Here is an 18111-nt window from a genome sequence, read left to right on the forward strand (position 1 = left end):
ATGACTGGGGACAAAGGAGGAGACCAAAAACAGCCCACGTCAAGTGGTTCAGGCATGCAGGAGGCAATAATCAGCTGTTGCTGGCGGAGAGACACACAGCCCCATACAGTTATCAAAACCTTTCTACCGTGGGAAGCAAAAGCCTTAAGCCACTAGAGGAGATGTAGCAAGCCCTCTACTACTGGAGCCAGGTAAAATTCTATCACTTCCTGAAGAGGGGTAGAGGGAAAATCTATCTGACTGGGGAGGGGGAGATAGGAAACCCTCCCACCCCCAGGACAAAGGCAGAGATCCAATTGCCACTGGGGGAGAAATAGAAGCAAAAACCCTCTGCCCCTGAGGAGGAGCAGGAAACCCTCTGGCCCAGGATCCTACATGAATAAAAAGCAGTGGTCAGCTACTGATGAGGAAGGGGCAAGAATGTATCTCTCACCAAAAACCAACCCCAGATACAAATCTGAGGTTAGCTGTCATGCCGAGAGGAAAGAATGCTGGGAAAGCACAAGCCTCAATGTCCAGATGCATAGGGGCTCCCTAAGGTTGAAGCTGGACAGGACAACAGAGAGCATTCCCTGCCTCACCATGAGTCTAGCGCCTAATAATAAGAGGAGACCACTGCAGTGAAACAGGCAAGAGCATGAAGAGAGCCCCCCCACCCCCACCACCCAGTGGAACAGATGTGGGGACTGCTGAAAATTTAGGGTGGAGAGAGATCATTGAGAAAAATCCTCTGGCACTCCAGGCTCCACTCTAATCAATGAAGTGAGAAAAGGAGGACACAATCTTCAACATATTTTATGATACCAGCATTAACCTGATACCAAAACTAGACAAGAAAAATCATGACAAGTGAAGAAAACTACAGATCAATGTCTCTCATAAACAGAGACACAGATCCAATAATATAGATATAGAAATGACATAGAAAATGATACAGAAAAAAATCAAGTGATATAGAAAAAGGATAATATATCATGGCCAAACAGAGTTTATCCCGAGAATGCAAGCATGGTTATACATTTGCAAATCATTCAATGTAATTCACTGTACCAACAGACTAAAGAGGAAAAAAAAAGATCATCTCAATTGATGCAGAAAAAGCATTTGACATAATTCCACAAACATTCGTGATAAAAAATGTTAGGCACACTAGGAATTAAATGGATCTTCCTCAACCTGATCAAGGATATCTACCAAAAACCTCAAGTTAACATCACACTTAATGGTAAAACACAGAATGCTTTTCCTCTAAAATCAGGAACAAGGCAAGGATGTCTGCTCTCACCACTTCTACTCAACATTATATTGGAGATCCTAGGCAATACAACAATGCCTGAAAAATAAATTAAAGGAATACAGATTAAAAAGAAAGACATAGAGCTGTCTTTATTTGCAGACAACATGATGATCAATTTAAAAAACTCCAATGAATTTACCAAGGAAAAAAACTATTAGACCTCATAAGTAAGTTTATCAATATCACCAGATACAAGGTTAATATAAAATAATTTATTTCTATAAAATAAAATGTGGAAGTTGAAATTTTAAAAAGTACCATTTATAATATCAAAAAACAGGAAATACTAAGGTAGAATAAATGTAACAAATATGTGCATGATTTGTATGCTGAAGACTTCAAAACATTGATAAGAAAAATTAAAGAAGATCTAAATAAATGGAGAACTATACCATGTTCATTGACTGAAAGATTAACTATTTTTAGGATGTAACTTCTCCCGAAATATATCTATAGAATCATTACAATCTCAATAAAAACCTCAGCAGGCTTTTTGCAGAAATTGAGATGATATCTCTAAAATGTATATGAAAAAGCAAAAGAACTAGAATAGCCAGACTAATTTTGAGGAGGAAATACAAAGTTGGAAGACTCACGTTACCTGATTTTAAGACTACAGTAATCAAGACAGTGTATTATTGGCATAAGATAGACATATAGATAAATAGAATACAAATAGACCAGCAAATATGGTCAATAGATTTTTGACAATGGCAATTAAATGAAGAAATGATGGTCTTTTCAACAAATAGTGCTGGAAAAATTGAAAATCATATTCAAAAATATTCATCTTGACCCCTTAGTTAAAGCCAATACAAAAATTAACTCAAAATAAATTACTGACCTAAATGTAAAAGTAAATATTATAAAACTTCTGGTGGAAAATCTTTGAGACCTTCAGTCAGGCAAAGATTTATTAGGACACAAAAAACACGGACCATAAAAAATTTGAAAAATTGGACTTGAAAACTTCTGCTCTTCAAAAAATAAAATGAAAATCCACAAAGTGAGAAAATATATTTGCAAAACACATATGTGATAAAGAACTTTTATCCCGAATATATAAAGAACTCTTACAATTCAATAATAAGAATAACAACCCAATTAAAAAAATGGACAAAGAATTTAAATAGACCTTCATAAAAGAAGAGATATAAATGTAAAATGAGCACATTAAAAAGATGCTCAACACTATTAGTAATTAAGGATACACAAGTAAAACTACAATGAGATACCAGCAACACTTTTATAAGAATGGCTAATATTAAAAAGAGAAAAAAACCCGACAGTATCAACTACTGACAAAGATGCAGAGCTACTGGAACTCATACATTGCTGGTGGACACATAAAATATCACAGCTACTTTAGAAAACAGTTTGGCAGTTTCTAATATATAATAGTTAGACACACACTTACCATTAATCCAGAAATTCCACTTCTAGGTATTTACCCAAGAGAAATGAAAACTAATGTACAGACAAAGACCTGTTCTGGAATGTTTACAACAATTTTAGTCATAATGACCAAAAACTATAAATCTGGTGAGTAGATACACAAATTGTAGAATAATAGAATACCTCTAAGCTATAATAAGGAATAAACTACTGATACATGTGACAACACGGGTAAGTATCAGAAACATTATGCTAATGAAAGAAGCCAGACGCAAAAGGCATCCGTTTATATGACATTCTAGAAAATGAAAAACTATAGGGACAAAAATTAGATCAGGATTGTCAGGAATCAGGGTAGAGAGAGAATATTGACTATGATGGGGCAGGAGGGAACTTTGAAATTATGGAAACATTCTTTAGCTTGACTATATTGGTCATTACATGACAGCATATCTTTGTCAAAACTCATCAAACTATACACCTAAAAGAGTGACTTTAACTCTGAAAATTATATCCCAATAAACTTGAGTCTTAAAAAGGCATCCAAAATCAGAATATTATCTATATAAGAAGTTTGTGTTTTACTGTGAGAGTAATGGGGATACATATAGGAATTTTGATTTGTAACTTTAGATGGATAATTGCCAAAGAAAGCTGTGGATACCACAAGGTATGTGTAAAAATATCATCTGGAGTGTACAAAGAATATATTAGAAATTCAATTTGTTCTAATCTCTTTAATCAATTTTTATTAACTTCTATTTCTGAATTTGCTTTAAAATGTTGGGGGGGCACCTAAGACCCCTAACTTTTGATGTAGTTATATAACTCTTTCTATAAATTTATATCTTCATTAACTATCTCTTTAATTGAAAGTTAGTTAATGCAGGACAAATGTCAAGAATCCAGATGACTTTAGCACCCTATAGTTTGCGAAATTTATCCTCATTGGCAGAGCCTTTAACTACACTGAAGTTCTCACATGCCACTCAACCATGTGAGCAGAAGGAAAGGAAGGTGTATAAGCCAAAGTGCTATAATCTGGAGCTGGAGACCTGGTTAAGAATATGTTCTCAGTAAGAGAGCAGAAGGCAAATAACATACAAGAGATGTAGTGATTATAGAATTAAAAAAATCGATATTTTTTTCTTTTTTTTTAAATCTATTTTATTTTTTTATTTATTTTATTTTTTTGCTGAGGAAGATTCACCCTGAGCTAACATCTGTTGCCAATCTTCCTCGTTTTTTGCTTGAGGAAGATTAGCCCTGAGCTAACATCTGCGCCAACCTTCCTCTATTTTCTATGTGGATTGCCACCACAGCGTGACTGATGAGTGGTGCAGGTCCGCACCCGGGATCCAAACCCATGAACCTGGGACGCTGAAGCAGAGCAAGCTGGAGTTAACCACTACGCCATGGGGCCGGCCTCAACAAATACCAATATTTTTAGTGTATAAAGTCCATATAAAAGAGCGGAAATGGTTCAGTTAGAACACTCCCAAAAATCATGCGGGGGCCATGAGCATTAGTAAAGCAAGGAATCTTAGATACTTAATGGATATTCAAAATATTCAATGACCCCTAAGGCATAGGCACAAACAAATACCTGAAACTGGATGTAAACAAAGTTAAAATCTTATTATTAATGTTCACTGGCTTAATTTCAGTCCATCTGAAGAGGAAGAACATCAGAAGAAAGCTTACTAAGGATGAACATCCCAGGTAAGAAAAAGGCAAGCCAGATAGCGAATCACTGCCAGGGCCAAAGGGACATCATAATCTCTGGTCAAATGTACGTGAACACATCGAGAGGCAAAAAAGAAAAAATACCAACCAGTGACCTAGAGGTCACAAGAAGATAAACCTGCCATGTTTGGAGATTTTGTATTCTCCAGGTAATGCTAAAACCTACACAGTGCCAATGGATGAAGCTGCTAGGAAATCAAGATTCAGGATGATAGAATGGGAAACATATTAAAAGATGTTGAAGAAAGGTTGATAAGGACCTCACAACATCATCATCACAGCACATAGCAAACAAAGCTTTACTACACTCTGAGCATTGAAGTAGAGAGACTAAACTGTAGTGTTCTTTCCGAGATTAACAAGCAAATAGAAAGACCTCTATGGGACCTTCCTTGGTGAATTTAAAGAAAAAAGGAATCCCTTTCTTGTCTCCCCCGCCTGGCTCCCCGTCACCATTCTCTGAGACACTTATAGGAAAAGATCCAGGCTGAAACAAAATTATTCCTGTCACCACTCTGAATAAAGGTACTTATCAATTCTTTAGTGAGGAGATATGAGAGACTGTCAAAAGATACAATGTCTAAACTTCAGAGTTTCTCAGACAAGCGTTATGGCAAGGTTGTTATGTGTTAGAAGTTCTCAAATAGACAGATATATGGGTTTAGGACCAACTTCTAACTTTACTAGCTGACTGAGGGACAACTGGTACTACTAGATATCAAAATATATCATAAGGTTAAAATAATTTTTAAAAGTTCAGTAACAGTCTAAGTGTGTAGCAGGAAGTAGATATGAACATAAGCAAAGGGAAAGGCGAAAGATTTATACGATCTGAAGAGAAACCAGAGTATAAGAAACGATGAAATCCAGTCATTTGTGACAACGTGGATGGACATTGAGGGTATAATGCAAAGTGAAATAAGTCAGAGGGAGAAGGTCAAATACCATATGATTTCCTTCATTAAGTAGTAGATAATAACAACAATAAACAAACACATAGGGACAGAGATTGGATTGGTGGTTACCAGAGGGAAAGGGGGGAGGGAGGAGGGTGAAAGGGATAATTGGGTACATGTGTGTGGTGATGGGTTGTAATTAGTATTTTGGTGGTGAACATGATGTAATCTATGCAGAAATAGAAGTACAATGATGTACACCTGAAATTTTTACAATGTTATAAACCAATGTTACTGCAATAAACAAAAAAATTAAAAAAAAAAAAGAAGCAAAGGGAAAAAAAGAAAGGAAGTTCAAAATGAACCACTGAAGATCTGAATGTGCATGTGATTTGAATGGTACCTCTGGACATAGTGTAGAAATCAATGAGTGAACTCTGAATCATCTAGAAAAATCTTTAGGTCGTTGGTCTCTGTTTGACTGCCTGGTTAACCACAAAAACAGTGATTTTAGAGGTCTCTAATGCCTTAGGGCTACCAAATAGTTTTCTCTTTCTGTGTTTACACATATCCTCCTGAAAACTTGCAAGAAAGCTGGAATAAATAATTTTGAATTGGCAATACTAGAGGATACTCACTTAAAGAAAAGGCAAAGAGAAAAGAGAATAAGCAAAGGGATTTCTTCTGCCAAAAGAGAAGGAAAATGGACAATGAAAATGGAGAAGACATACAAAAGATGAATAAATACTGGGCACCAAAGAAACACATTGTAGTTGGGGAAATATTTAAAAATTCAATAAAAGAAAAGTAGTTCTATAATGCCCCAGTATGTAGGCCTTATTATAGCTAGTGCATATGAGGAATGAATGAGTGTGTGTATAGTAGGAGATTGGGGGGTTGCTGGGGAGTGCATCACGGACACCATTTCTGTTATTTGATATTTCGATACTTTGAGGCCTCTCAAGGTTTATTCTAGGGTAATCTTTTAACTTTTTAAAGTTGCCAGTGCTGCCCTATCTACCCAAGGCAGCCAGACACAGATACTGGAGTTTGTGTCTCCTCGACTCAGACAACAACACAACGACCTCATTAAGAGGATAAGCTTAGAAGTCAGATATTTGGAATGGCTGTCATGGCTACCTATTGAATAGGGTAGTTTTCAAGGATTTCTTAAGAGTCAGGCAATTGGCTGGGTCCTTCAAGTCTTCCATAATTAGACATCGTTATACCCATTTGTATAATTTCTTTATAGGAATTTAACATATTTAATTCTTTCCTAACACTGGATTCTGGGGTTTTTAATTTAAAATGTTATGGCTACTGAGCTGGCTTCAAAATGAGATGTACTCCATATTCTCAACCATGTTTTAACATGAAATGGGAAGAGCCTTACCCAATGTTACACAGATCATGGAGTGTCTGGCCCTGTGTTCCAGTTGTTTTGATTCTCACTCCAACTGCTTGTCCAGCAGAGCCTTCTCCCTGCTCAACGCTTCTGTGGTCGCACTGCCTTTCTGAGGCTCAACTGGCATCACATGCAGATTCTCAAGGTCATGTGCATCTCTGATATTAACTTAAGCTGTTCAAAAGGAAACAGGAAATCAAACCAACTAAATGGAAAAGGTGTAAAGAAACTTCCCCACCAAAACGTTAGCAGGCATCCATTATGAAACACAGGAACTAGATGAAATCTCATCTGTGATGTAGATGCCATGTTTATTTTCCTTTTTGTTCTTATTATTTGAAGTGTTCTCTGTGACACAGTTATTATTTGGTTCATGCTGAAATCATCTCTCTCAGGAAAAGTGTGAGGTGGGGACAGGAGAGAGGGAAATAACAATCGTCTTGTGTCTTCCATAGGCCAAATTCTATGTAACTACTTTTTTTAATGCTTTCTGTTTGAGTTCTCATGTGGGGCTTTTGCTTCTAGACACGTACAGTTTTTTCAATGGAACTGCAATCACACTCTACATGCTGTCTCATAGTTTGCTAATACAAAATATGTTTCTTGGCTTTGTTTGTTCACTTCATAAAAATAGTTGCCTGGAGAAAATCTGGAAAATCTGGCATGCGCCATCTTGTGACCAGTACCAGAACTGCATCCCGTTACTTGCTACTAGATCCTTCTTATGGGAGAAGGGTGGGAACTACATCCTGCCAAGCCAGCAGTTTTCTCAGGCTTTTAGAATATACCATGCTCAAATTTAGAGTTTTGTTATGCATTACACAAAAAATGAAATGTTAATGTCTTTACTTCCAATTGTCTGATTAAAAATAATTGCATGCTTACTGAAAATTGAAAAGGTAAGATTTATAAAAAGAAAGTATAATTCTGGAAAAGTAATATTATTGTTTCCTGACTGTCTTTCCAAATGTTTTCTTTACATATATCCGTGAATGATATAATTTCAGACCAGCCTTTTACCACGCTTAAGTGCATGGTTTGAAAGTTTTTTCATATCAATAAGTAATTTCAATGTGATTTTTTATGAATCACTTCAAATGTAATTCCCCCCCAATTTCTAACATTTTATCGCAAACTTTTTTCTGATATTGTTAAAAAAATGACTAAATACGTACTAAGAATTATTTTTCAATAGAGATAATAAAGACTGTCCTGTCTCTCCAACCACACAAATAATCCCATTAGTAGGTAGCCTTATATTTTTTCTGATTTTGTTACACATATTGTATTAACACAGTTCTTTACCTTTAAATGACATAATATGGTGCTTGCCATTCTGCAATTTGCGTTTTTCGCCTAATAGTACTTCTCAGATATCTTTTCAAATAGATACACGTTCATACTTCCATTTGTCAGCTATATAACATTCAATTGTATGGATGCACCATGCCATGTAATATTTTAAAAACTGCTAACAGAAATAAACCAAATCCTCTCCCCGTCTCACTCTTAAACTTAAGATATAAAGAAATGGTTCTTGCTGACCATGGCCATACCTGTGGTCTGAAAGAATGAGTTGCAAGGAAGACACACGCAGGGCTGTAGCCAACACAGCAACCAGGCTATGCGCTTGATCAGGTCCAGGAAAATTTCCACTATCAGCAAAAGACAAGGGGGGTATGTTTGTATGTCTGTGTGTGTCTATGAATGTTTACATGTCTGAAATCAAATGGGTACACTGTTTCAGCTTCATTTTACTCTTCTAATTATAAAAAGTGATCATGGAATAAAGCATTCTAAAAATGCTGAAACCGGTTAAAAATATGTTTTGAAATCCCCAGTAATCTGAACACTCCAGAGATGCTGACTGTTAACATGGGAATCTATTTCCCTCTTTAAGGAAAATGCATTTATTTTTTACAAACGTTATGACTCAACAGCATATCTGAATCCCTTCCATGTTCGTGTACATTTATATTTGTGTTTGTATGTTCAATCACTTTTTATGTTTACATTTTTCTATCAGTTATTTTTTGTGTAGAATAATGCGTTTAAATCAAAATATAATAAAATCTGTAACAAAGATAGAAACACTGAATGCCATGTAAAAAATTTACATGAACGGCAGCCTCACTGAAGTCTTAATTTAGAAGCTGTAATCTGATCACCCATTCCCACACTGTGGACTTCAAAAAATATCGGGAGAAACTAAATTTTCAGGGCATTGATTCTGTCACAAAAACAGCAATTTTCCCAAAACCATATTCCATTTACACCTCTCCCAGGTAACAAACTCTATTTTTTTTCCACCGTAACACCAAAGCCTGAAGAAATTTCCAGAAAATAACTAGCTTTAAGACAGCCATTACCTTGAAGCTTCTTGTCAGCTGCAGCCTCGTGAAATGCAGCCCCTCCCCCAAGACCGGCCAGGCACAGCTCACATCCAAGCTTCTCAGAGAATGCTCCGCCCTCTCCCTGTGATGGGGAAAGCAGGGGGCCTTTCCCTCAATTAGAGGGAGGAGAATCGCCAAGTTAACTCTAATTCACTTAAAGGGGAAAAACGTCCATTTTTGACAGACTTGAAAGCAAAATGGCAACATGTGTCTCTTTAATTTCCATTCAAACCACAGAGGTAGGTGATTACCTACAAAGAAGTAGCAAATCCTTTTATCATATAATAAAAACCCAGTTAAAAATCTCTCTTTTATATTTTGTTTTTTGTTCTTTCTGGCACATTATTTCTACAAAAGATTTTAAGACCCAGCTGGTCAAGGTCCATTAAAAAGACCTGCTAGATCTTTGTTTGTAATTGTAGTGAATTAATACATTATTTTGTGGAGAATTAAATCTCTATCATTTTAATTCTTCTGGCCCTGGGAGATGGTATGTCTCTCTTTTTCCTCAGGTTGTCTCATTCATCCTTCAGAACGTTTCATAGTTTTTTCAATAAAGTCATTTCCAAACATAAAACGTCAACTAAAATCCTTAAAGAAAGAAGATATGTATCTGGATATACTGAAATTGAAAAAAAAGAAAGAAAACTGTGGTAAAAACTCAATAAACCAAAGTTGAAAACGGAAGAACAAGCTTGACAAATCTGTTTTCAACTAAAAAATATCTCTAATCTAAAGTAAATCTTACAAATTAATAAGAAATAAACAGCAAAGTAAAAAAAAATGCTCAAAGGACATAAATAGGCAATTCACAATGTTCGGAGGGAATAATTCTTCCCTGCTACCGATATTTACTTCCCTGTGAGCAAGCTCATGTAGTGCAACTAAGGTATCTCTGTCCTTCTTGTACAGCTGCAAGCCTCTAGGTTGTTTGGTAGATTTGTTCAGATTTGGTGTTGTAAGGCCCACTTGACTCACAATAATCAATGCTCTGCAACTTACCTTCCCTTTGTACAAAAGCTGACATTTTGGCTTCCATTTGCAACTTCATTTGTTTTATATCAATTTCTTCAATTTGTTCAGTAGAGAAAGGGAGGTGTTATTCATTGAGGCTCCTCAAAATCCAAACGTTCCAAATAAAAATTAAAACTGAACAATACATAAAAGATACTCACCTTACCTAAAAATCAGAGATGCAAACATAAACAGAAATGATATTTAATTTTTCTACCTAATTTGACTTACAGAGAAATGATACAATGGACAGTTGGCAAGGGAGAGAGGAAATGGGCACTCCTGCTCATGTGCGAGGTCACCAAGCTGAGAAGAGGGCAAGACAAAATCAAAGCCCAAGTCTGTTTGACTCCAAAACAGAAGGATGTGTTCTCTCTCCACCAGTACTCACTGCCTCCTGGGCTTAGAATCCTGTCTTTTAGGTAGAATCAACGTAGCTGTCACTCACCTTCAGACTGTGAGGGAATTGGTGAATGTAACCTCAGAGCCAGTGTTGCTTAATCTCATGTCGCTGCTGGTGAACACATTGGTGAACTACAACCATCTTCATTAACTACCATACTTACCTATGAACTCTCCACCTTTTACATAATTCCACATTCCCACAGAAATTAAAAAATATTTTTCCACACTATGCTTTTGCACTGACCATATCTGCACGATAGCATTCGTGTCATAGTAGTTATGACATGTCTCTTTTGTGTTGCAGGGCTCAGCAGTACCTTCCCTTTCAGTTACGGCTATTCCTGGACAGAGCTGAAAATCATTTGTTATGTAGAGAAATGCCTATTTCATTCCATCTTCATTTACAATTGGCACCTCCTTGTTCTTGCGCTTTTATTGTTTGCAATTGCTAATTCGATACGGGAAAATCATTTTTCTATCCTCTTTTATTGAGCTTTTTTGTTCACAAAATATCCAAGAAGTTAAAATTTAAATTTAGATCTTTATTGCTTTTAACTTAGAGTGTGGTTTCCCAGGAAGTGTTAAAACTTACACACTGCCAACGGGTCATTCTCAGGGTTAGTTCTCTTAAGATAATGTTATGCTAAGTTTAAAAACAAAAATTTATAAAATGTAGCTAAAGTTGGTGAGGTGCTCACAACGCTATCCATTATCACAGTGAACGAGAAAACATGACTCCTGTCTCCTGCCACCTCTGACTATTCAGGTTAGAGAAACAGAGCTGCAGTATGACATAGCTCTTCCTGTAATTAACAAACGAAGAGAAAGAAAACCGTCTGCATTGCGAACTCTAAAGAAAGAAGAAGCCATCATTCTTCCAGAGACACATAACAGAAGGGTCAGGCTGGGTCAAAATTATTCCCGTAACCAATCTGAATAAAGAACATCAAAGGTTCTTTAGTGAGGAGATATGGATTTCTGTTTGCATAACCCAATGTCTAGCCTTTAAGAGTTTGCCTTGGGTGCATTTTGACAGAGTTATGTTTTTGAAGTGTTCAAACAGGCAGGCAGACAGAGAGTTGTGAGTTTAGACCTTAATTAGCTCAGTGGAGAGAAAACTTTCAAATACTTGACAACTATGCTAAGTTGTCAACCCCCCATACTAGATAGTATAGTTAAGAAAGAGGCATGAGTCACGTACGACAAGAGCCACGAGTCACTCTGATATTAACCTAGGAGGTCTAAATATTAAACCATATTCAATGGTACAAGAATAAAAAAGAGGTCAGTATCCGTCTAAATGTTCAGTAAGAGACAGATGAGACAGGAAAGATGGCAAAAGGGGGAAAAGAAGTCCTAATTTAACCAGCAAGAAACTGAATTTGCATATGCACAACTAGTGCATCTGAATATAGACAAGAAATCATTCAATAGATATACAATACGCTGGAAAAATCCTTAGGTCACTGGTCTGGTTTTAACTGCCTAGTTTTTTAGAAAAGCAGTGTTTTTGAAGAACCCTTAACTCTCGTGTTACGGCTAGTAAATGGTTCTCACCTGTTGTTGCCTCTTCTTACCTTCTGAAACTTCACAAAATATCTTGAATAAACTGTTTTCAATGAGTGACAACTAGATTAGATTAAAACATGGCAAAAAAGAAAAAGGATCAGATAAGAAGTTTACCTCACTAAGCAGAAAGATTGTTGTCAATGAGAATGGAGACAAGATACAAATCAGAAGAATAAACAGTGAGTATCAGACAGAGGACTTCAGAGACATGGAACACATTTCGGGGGAGGGGAACAAAAACAGAGAAGTATTACGATAACACAAACCCCATATCCTATCTTTACCATTTCTATTATACTATAGGAAGGGAATGTGTGTGGGAGGGACTTTGGTGGTGTCAGGGACGTTATTTGTGTTCCTGGATAATTTGGGCCTTTTGGACTTCACTGGGTTATCATGAAGGAGTGCTGGGCTTGAACGTTTCTTAAGCTGCCAGTAGTGCCCTGTCTGTCCAAAGCAACCAAAAATCTCATGGACACAGATAGTAGGGTTCAGCACCAACAACGTCATTAAGACCATGACTTTAGGAGTCGGAGATTTGTGATGGTTGTTGGGAAAGATTTAAATGTGTTAAACTACTACAAAATATTATTCAAGAGAGTATACAGATATCTATGTAAGGAAGGTCGTAAGACCTTAAACAGGTCTTAAGAAATCTTTGTAACTATGTTATCTAGTAGTGGTGATGACAACCTAGCATAGCTGTCAAGGATTGGAGAGTCGGCCACTGGCTGGAACCTCAGGCAGACACCTGAATAGCCTCTTGCACGATTTCTTCATAGTGGTTTAATATATGAGTTTTTTTTCCCCCAAACTAGAAACTGTGACTTTTAATTACAACCTTATGGCTGCAGAACAAGCAGCAAAATGAATTGTACCTCAAGTTCTCAACCTAACATGATTTTAATAGGAAATGTGGATTTTAATTTAAAATGCTATGACTGCAGAGTAGAAAGCAAAATGAATTATACCCCAAGTTCTCAACATATTTTTAACTCGAAATGGGAAGAGCCTTACCCAGTGTCACGTGGACTGTGGAGTGTCTGGCCCTGTGTTCCAGTTGTTTTGATTCTCACTCACTCCAACTGCTTGTCCAGCAGAACTTTCTCCCTGCTCGACGCTTCTGTGGTCGCACTGCCTTTCTGAGGCTCAACTGGTATCACATGCAGATTCTCAAGGTCATGTGCATCTCTGATATTAACCTAGGCTGTCCAAAAGGAGATAAAGAATCAAACCAATTTAATGGAAAAGGCGTAAAGAAACTTCCCCATCCAAACGTTAGCAGGCACGTCATTATGAAACACAGGAACGAAATGAAATCTCATCTGTGATGTAGATGCCATGTTTATTTTCCTTTTTGTTATTATTATTCTAAATGCTTTCTGTGATACAGTTATGTTATTTAGTTCAGCTAAAACTATCCCTCTCGTGAAAAGTATGATTTGGGGACAGGAAAGAAGGGAAATAACAATTGCCCTGTGTCTTCTATAGGCCAAATCTGTGTAGCTTCTTTTAGTTTTCTGTTTGAATTCTCACATCAGTCATCCTGTGGATTTTTTTTCTGTTATACATGTGTAATTTTTCAACAGAACTGCCATCACATTCTACATGCTGTCTCGTAATCTCCTAATACAAACTAAATTTCATTGCTTTGTTTGTCCACTTCATAAAAATGGTGCCTGGAGAAAATTTAGGACACCTGGCAAACGCCATCTTGTGACTAGAACCAGAACTGCAGACATCCAGGTCCTTAGTGGCCAGGGTGTGAACTACAGCCATCCAGACACTAGTAGCCTTCTCAGGCTTCTAGATTTTTTCATCCTTAATTTAAGAGTTGTGCGCTTGCCTTAGACAAAAATGGGATCATAATTCCTCATTTTAAAGTTTGTTTTTGTTATTATACTATCTCTCATGCATATTGTATATCTTTCTTCATCTTTTGATTTTTCAAAGAAAGCAAATCCCACAATAATGGTTAAAATATAATGGTTTGCTCTATATGTTTCTAGATTTTTCCTACAGATCTTTATAAACGAAATGAGACCTTTATCCCTCCCAATAATATATCTGAACATCTTTCCTCATCAATAAATATTTTCTACATCATCTTTTTGTAAATTACTTTTACAAGACTTTTCAATATTTCTAAAATTTTATATCATTTTCTCATAATGAAAATTATTGAAGCTTACTCTTTTCAAAATAAGATTTTAAAAATGGAGAAATGTAATATATAGAAGGTTGAAATGTTCTGTCTCTCTAACTACACTTATATGCCCAACTAATAAAGTAGCATGTATACGTCCAGATTTTTCTTGCATATATGTCACAAATATGATACAGACCATTCTTCATTTTGCCTATTTTTAAAATATACCTTGGACATCTTTTCTTATCATTGCATTTAGCTAACTGTATTAGCCTATTCTTTTTACAACTGCATAGTATTCAACATTATGGATGCACTACCCTGTGTGACTGTTCCATAATATGTTTTAAACATTCTTTGAATTCTTTCTCAAGAGTACATAAAAATACAAATAAATACCTTCTGCTTGAACCAAAGTCCAGACTTTAGCTTAAATATTTGAATTGCAAGAATAGCACAAGCAACCAGATAACCAGCCTTCTCAAATCCACAGAAAAATCCACCTGCAGCTAAAGACAGTGGAGTGTGTGTGGGTATCTATTTAAAAGTTTATAACCAAATAGATTGTTCCTTTCAGCTCCAATATGTGTTTCCAAAAAAATATAAAGGTACATAAAATCTAAAGAAGAAAATACTCACCATCAGTACTCCAATCCCTGAGTTGTTCCCTGCTTACAATTGAGTTTAATCCCTTTGATTTTTTTCCTTCATCATATATATATTAGAATATACTATTTGAAATTATATTTATTCACCCACATATTTGAACATCTTTCCATGTTTATATATGTTTACACATTTTGGGGAAGGTAGTTTTTTCCTCATGTTTTTAAATTCTCCTTTCAGTTATTTTTATGCTGACGTAGGTACTACATGCTAAGTGAAATGTGGAAGAAAGAAGTGGAAAATGTCCTCTTTATTATTTAGACATTCTTTATTACTAGATATATTGTTTGCGGTGTTTTATTATATTAATATATGTCTATTATTTTTTAGTTTATGATCTTTCATATATTTTTCATATTACAGCACAAATAGGAATATATCATTCTTTTGATAGATAGGTAGAGATGTAGACAAAGATCGTCCTTTGCACATCCATAAAAAAGCCATTCTTTTAAGACACTGAATATTCCCTGACAAATAACCAAACTTCTAATTCTCAGTACTTAAATCTGCACAGTTATAGAATACTTCAAATTATTACTACACAAACTCCACCAAAACAGTAAGATTTGTTAGAAATACAATCAACACAACCAAAGTAGTATAAAAATCCAATATCTCCAGCTAACAACTTCATTTTTCATTTGGAATTATCACAATTATTTTTCAAAATAAAGAAGATTAACTTCTCCAGTTTTGTTTCATCATTTATTTCTGTTACCACTGCTTTTTGATTGAAACATAAAATGCCCTATTCAAAAGTTAGCTTTTCAACCTCATGAAGTATTTTTTCCGCAGGTGTAATCTGATCACCACATCCCCCACTTTTAAAATGTGGACTTTTAAAATATCTGGAGGTATACAAAATCCAGACATTAATTCCCTCATGGAAACGACTGTCATAAAACGACACTCCTTTCCCACTACTCCAAAGCGGCAGTCCCTTCTTTTCTCACCTTTACTTCAAAGTCTCCAGAAATCTCCGAAAATAACTAGCTTTTACGACAGCCATTACCTCCAAGCTTCTTCTCTTCAGCGGAAGCCTCCAAGTCTGTGTGTAATGCGGCTCCTCCCCCAAGACTAGCCAGGCACAGCTCGCTTCCAAGCTTTTAGAGAATACTCCGCCCCCTCCCTGTGATGGGGAAAGCAGGAGGTCCTTCCCTCGTGTAGAGGGAGGAGAATCACCAACTTAAACCGAAATACTGTTGAAGGAAGGAAATGTTCCTTTTAAAGAACTTTAAAGTGTAATGGCAACATATGTCTGTTCAATTTCCATTCAAATCCCTATGGTAGGTGATTTCCTCAAAACAAAAGAAAAAGAAAAGAAAAAGAGGTAACAAATTTCTTTTTCATGTAATAAAGATGCAGTTAAAATATTCCTTACATATATTTTTCAGGCCTTCTATGATACTTTATCTCTGTTTAATTTAAGACCTGATAGTCAGGCTCCACAAAAAAAGCATGCTAAGTGTCTTGATTGGGATTGTAGTGAATTAATACTTTATTTTAGGTAGAATTAATTCTTTACAATTTTGAATCTGAGCCTGGGACATAATATGTCTCTGCTTTCACTCAGGTCTCCTAACACTTCCTTCCTTAGGGTCATTTCTAAAGAAAAATCGTCAACCAAAATCTGACTATACTGAAATTGAAAAAATATATGTTTCAATAGTAAAATCATAGTAAGCCACAGTCAAAAATCAACCACAAATTTAGAACTGCTTTTCAATGCATTATGATTAGACAAACAAAAATATCCCTAAACTAGTTCTTATATTTCAGTAAGAAAGAAATGAACAAGAGAGTAAGGAACGGGGCAAAAGACACAAGCAGACAATTCACAACGTTCTTTCCTGCTCCTGATATTTACTCCTCTGTGAAGAAAGCTCAAGTAGTGCAAGTTGAAGGCTCTCTCTGCTTCTTCTAGACTAGACAGGCCTCTAGGCTGAGCAATAGTTTGTTTAAATCCGGGATTTTGTTAGTTCCATTTGAGAGTCCCATTTTACTCTCAAAATGAGCAATACCCGGCAATTCACTTTCTCCTCTTAATAAAGCTGACATTTTGGTTTCATCTGCTATTCCATTTGTTTTATTGCAATTTGTTCATCGTTTTCAAGATTTGACACTTGTAAACTTTTATATACACATTAACTTCAAAACATATAATGATGCAAAAATGGATAGAAATACATTACTGGGCAAGCAAGAAAATTTTGTTAACTCTAACACAGAAGTGGGAGAAAATGCTGGTCAGCTCTTCCTGAGGCTTTTTTGTGTGTGTGTGAGGAAGATCAGCCCTGAGCTAACATCCATGCCAATCCTCCTCTTTTTGCTGAGGAAGACTGGCCCTGAGCTAACATCCGTGCCCATCTTCCTCCACTTTATATGGGACGCCGCCACAGCATGGCCTGACAAGCGGTGCGTCGGTGCGCGCCCGGGATCCGAACCTGGGCCGCCAGCAGCAGAGCGCGCACGCACTTAACCGCTACACCATGGGGCCGGCCCCACTGAGGCTTTTTTTTAACATACAAAGAATTTTGATTTCTCCCAGATTAAAGTCTACTTATTTTGGTCTTGTGGTGTCTGACATGATTTCTAATAGCACATTCTCTCTAGGACTCTGATATAATTTCAAAAACCAAAGCTTCTCAATACTGCAACTCTATAAAAACAGTTTCTGTTCATGAGAATCTCTGCAAAATTGTGGAATCAGTTCTGCTGTTCATCAAGGACATAATACTACAAAACATTGTTCATTGAAACATAGCAACATTGAGAACAGAGAATTGATAAACTTTGTTCTTTACAATCGTAAGACCTTGAGAAGCTTTGCTGTTCAGAACAAAAAGGTTCTACTCTAAGGATTACTCTTTAATGGTTACTGATATTATTTTAATTTTCCTTTGTATTAAAAATGTTTTAAAAAGAAACCAGTGGAATATAGAAAATAAACATTGCAAAAAAGAAATAATTGAGTATACCAAGTGTTGGTGAGGATGAAGAGCATCTAAAAGGTTCATACACTGCTGGAGTGTAAATTGGAACTAATGTTTTGGGAAATGTTTGCCATTACCTCCTAAAGTTCAACATTATAGAGGTTAACAGAGAACATTTAGGGCTTCCAGGAGCAGAGTGGCATGTCTAAATTGGTAGTAGAGAAACGATCTCCATAGAGA

At 36.2% G+C, this 18111-nt stretch overlaps 1 protein-coding gene across 15 annotated transcripts in view; it reads right to left on the reverse strand.

The window, feature by feature from the left end:
* Positions 1-16012, reverse strand: part of PWWP3B (PWWP domain containing 3B) — a 29253-nt gene extending 13241 nt beyond the window's left edge. For 4 of the 15 annotated variants that reach the window (XM_087426905.1, XM_087426913.1, XM_087426912.1 and 1 more), the window contains exons 1-5: positions 15892-16012; positions 13138-13327; positions 9109-12180; positions 8296-8394; positions 6728-6913 (exon numbers count right to left, since the gene is read on the reverse strand). The gene's annotated coding sequence lies outside the window, so the exon portion shown is untranslated. The remainder of the gene's footprint in view (positions 1-6727; positions 6914-8295; positions 8395-9108; positions 12181-13137; positions 13328-15891) is intronic. The other 11 variants (XM_087426919.1, XM_087426915.1, XM_087426917.1 and 8 more) reach the window with 11 other exon arrangements.
* Positions 16013-18111: the final 2099 nt, after the last annotated feature.

The sequence above is a fragment of the Ceratotherium simum genome, chromosome X, assembly GCF_057802395.1.
Source record: "Ceratotherium simum simum isolate JZ-2026a chromosome X, ASM5780239v1, whole genome shotgun sequence".
Classification (NCBI taxonomy): domain Eukaryota; kingdom Metazoa; phylum Chordata; class Mammalia; order Perissodactyla; family Rhinocerotidae; genus Ceratotherium; species Ceratotherium simum.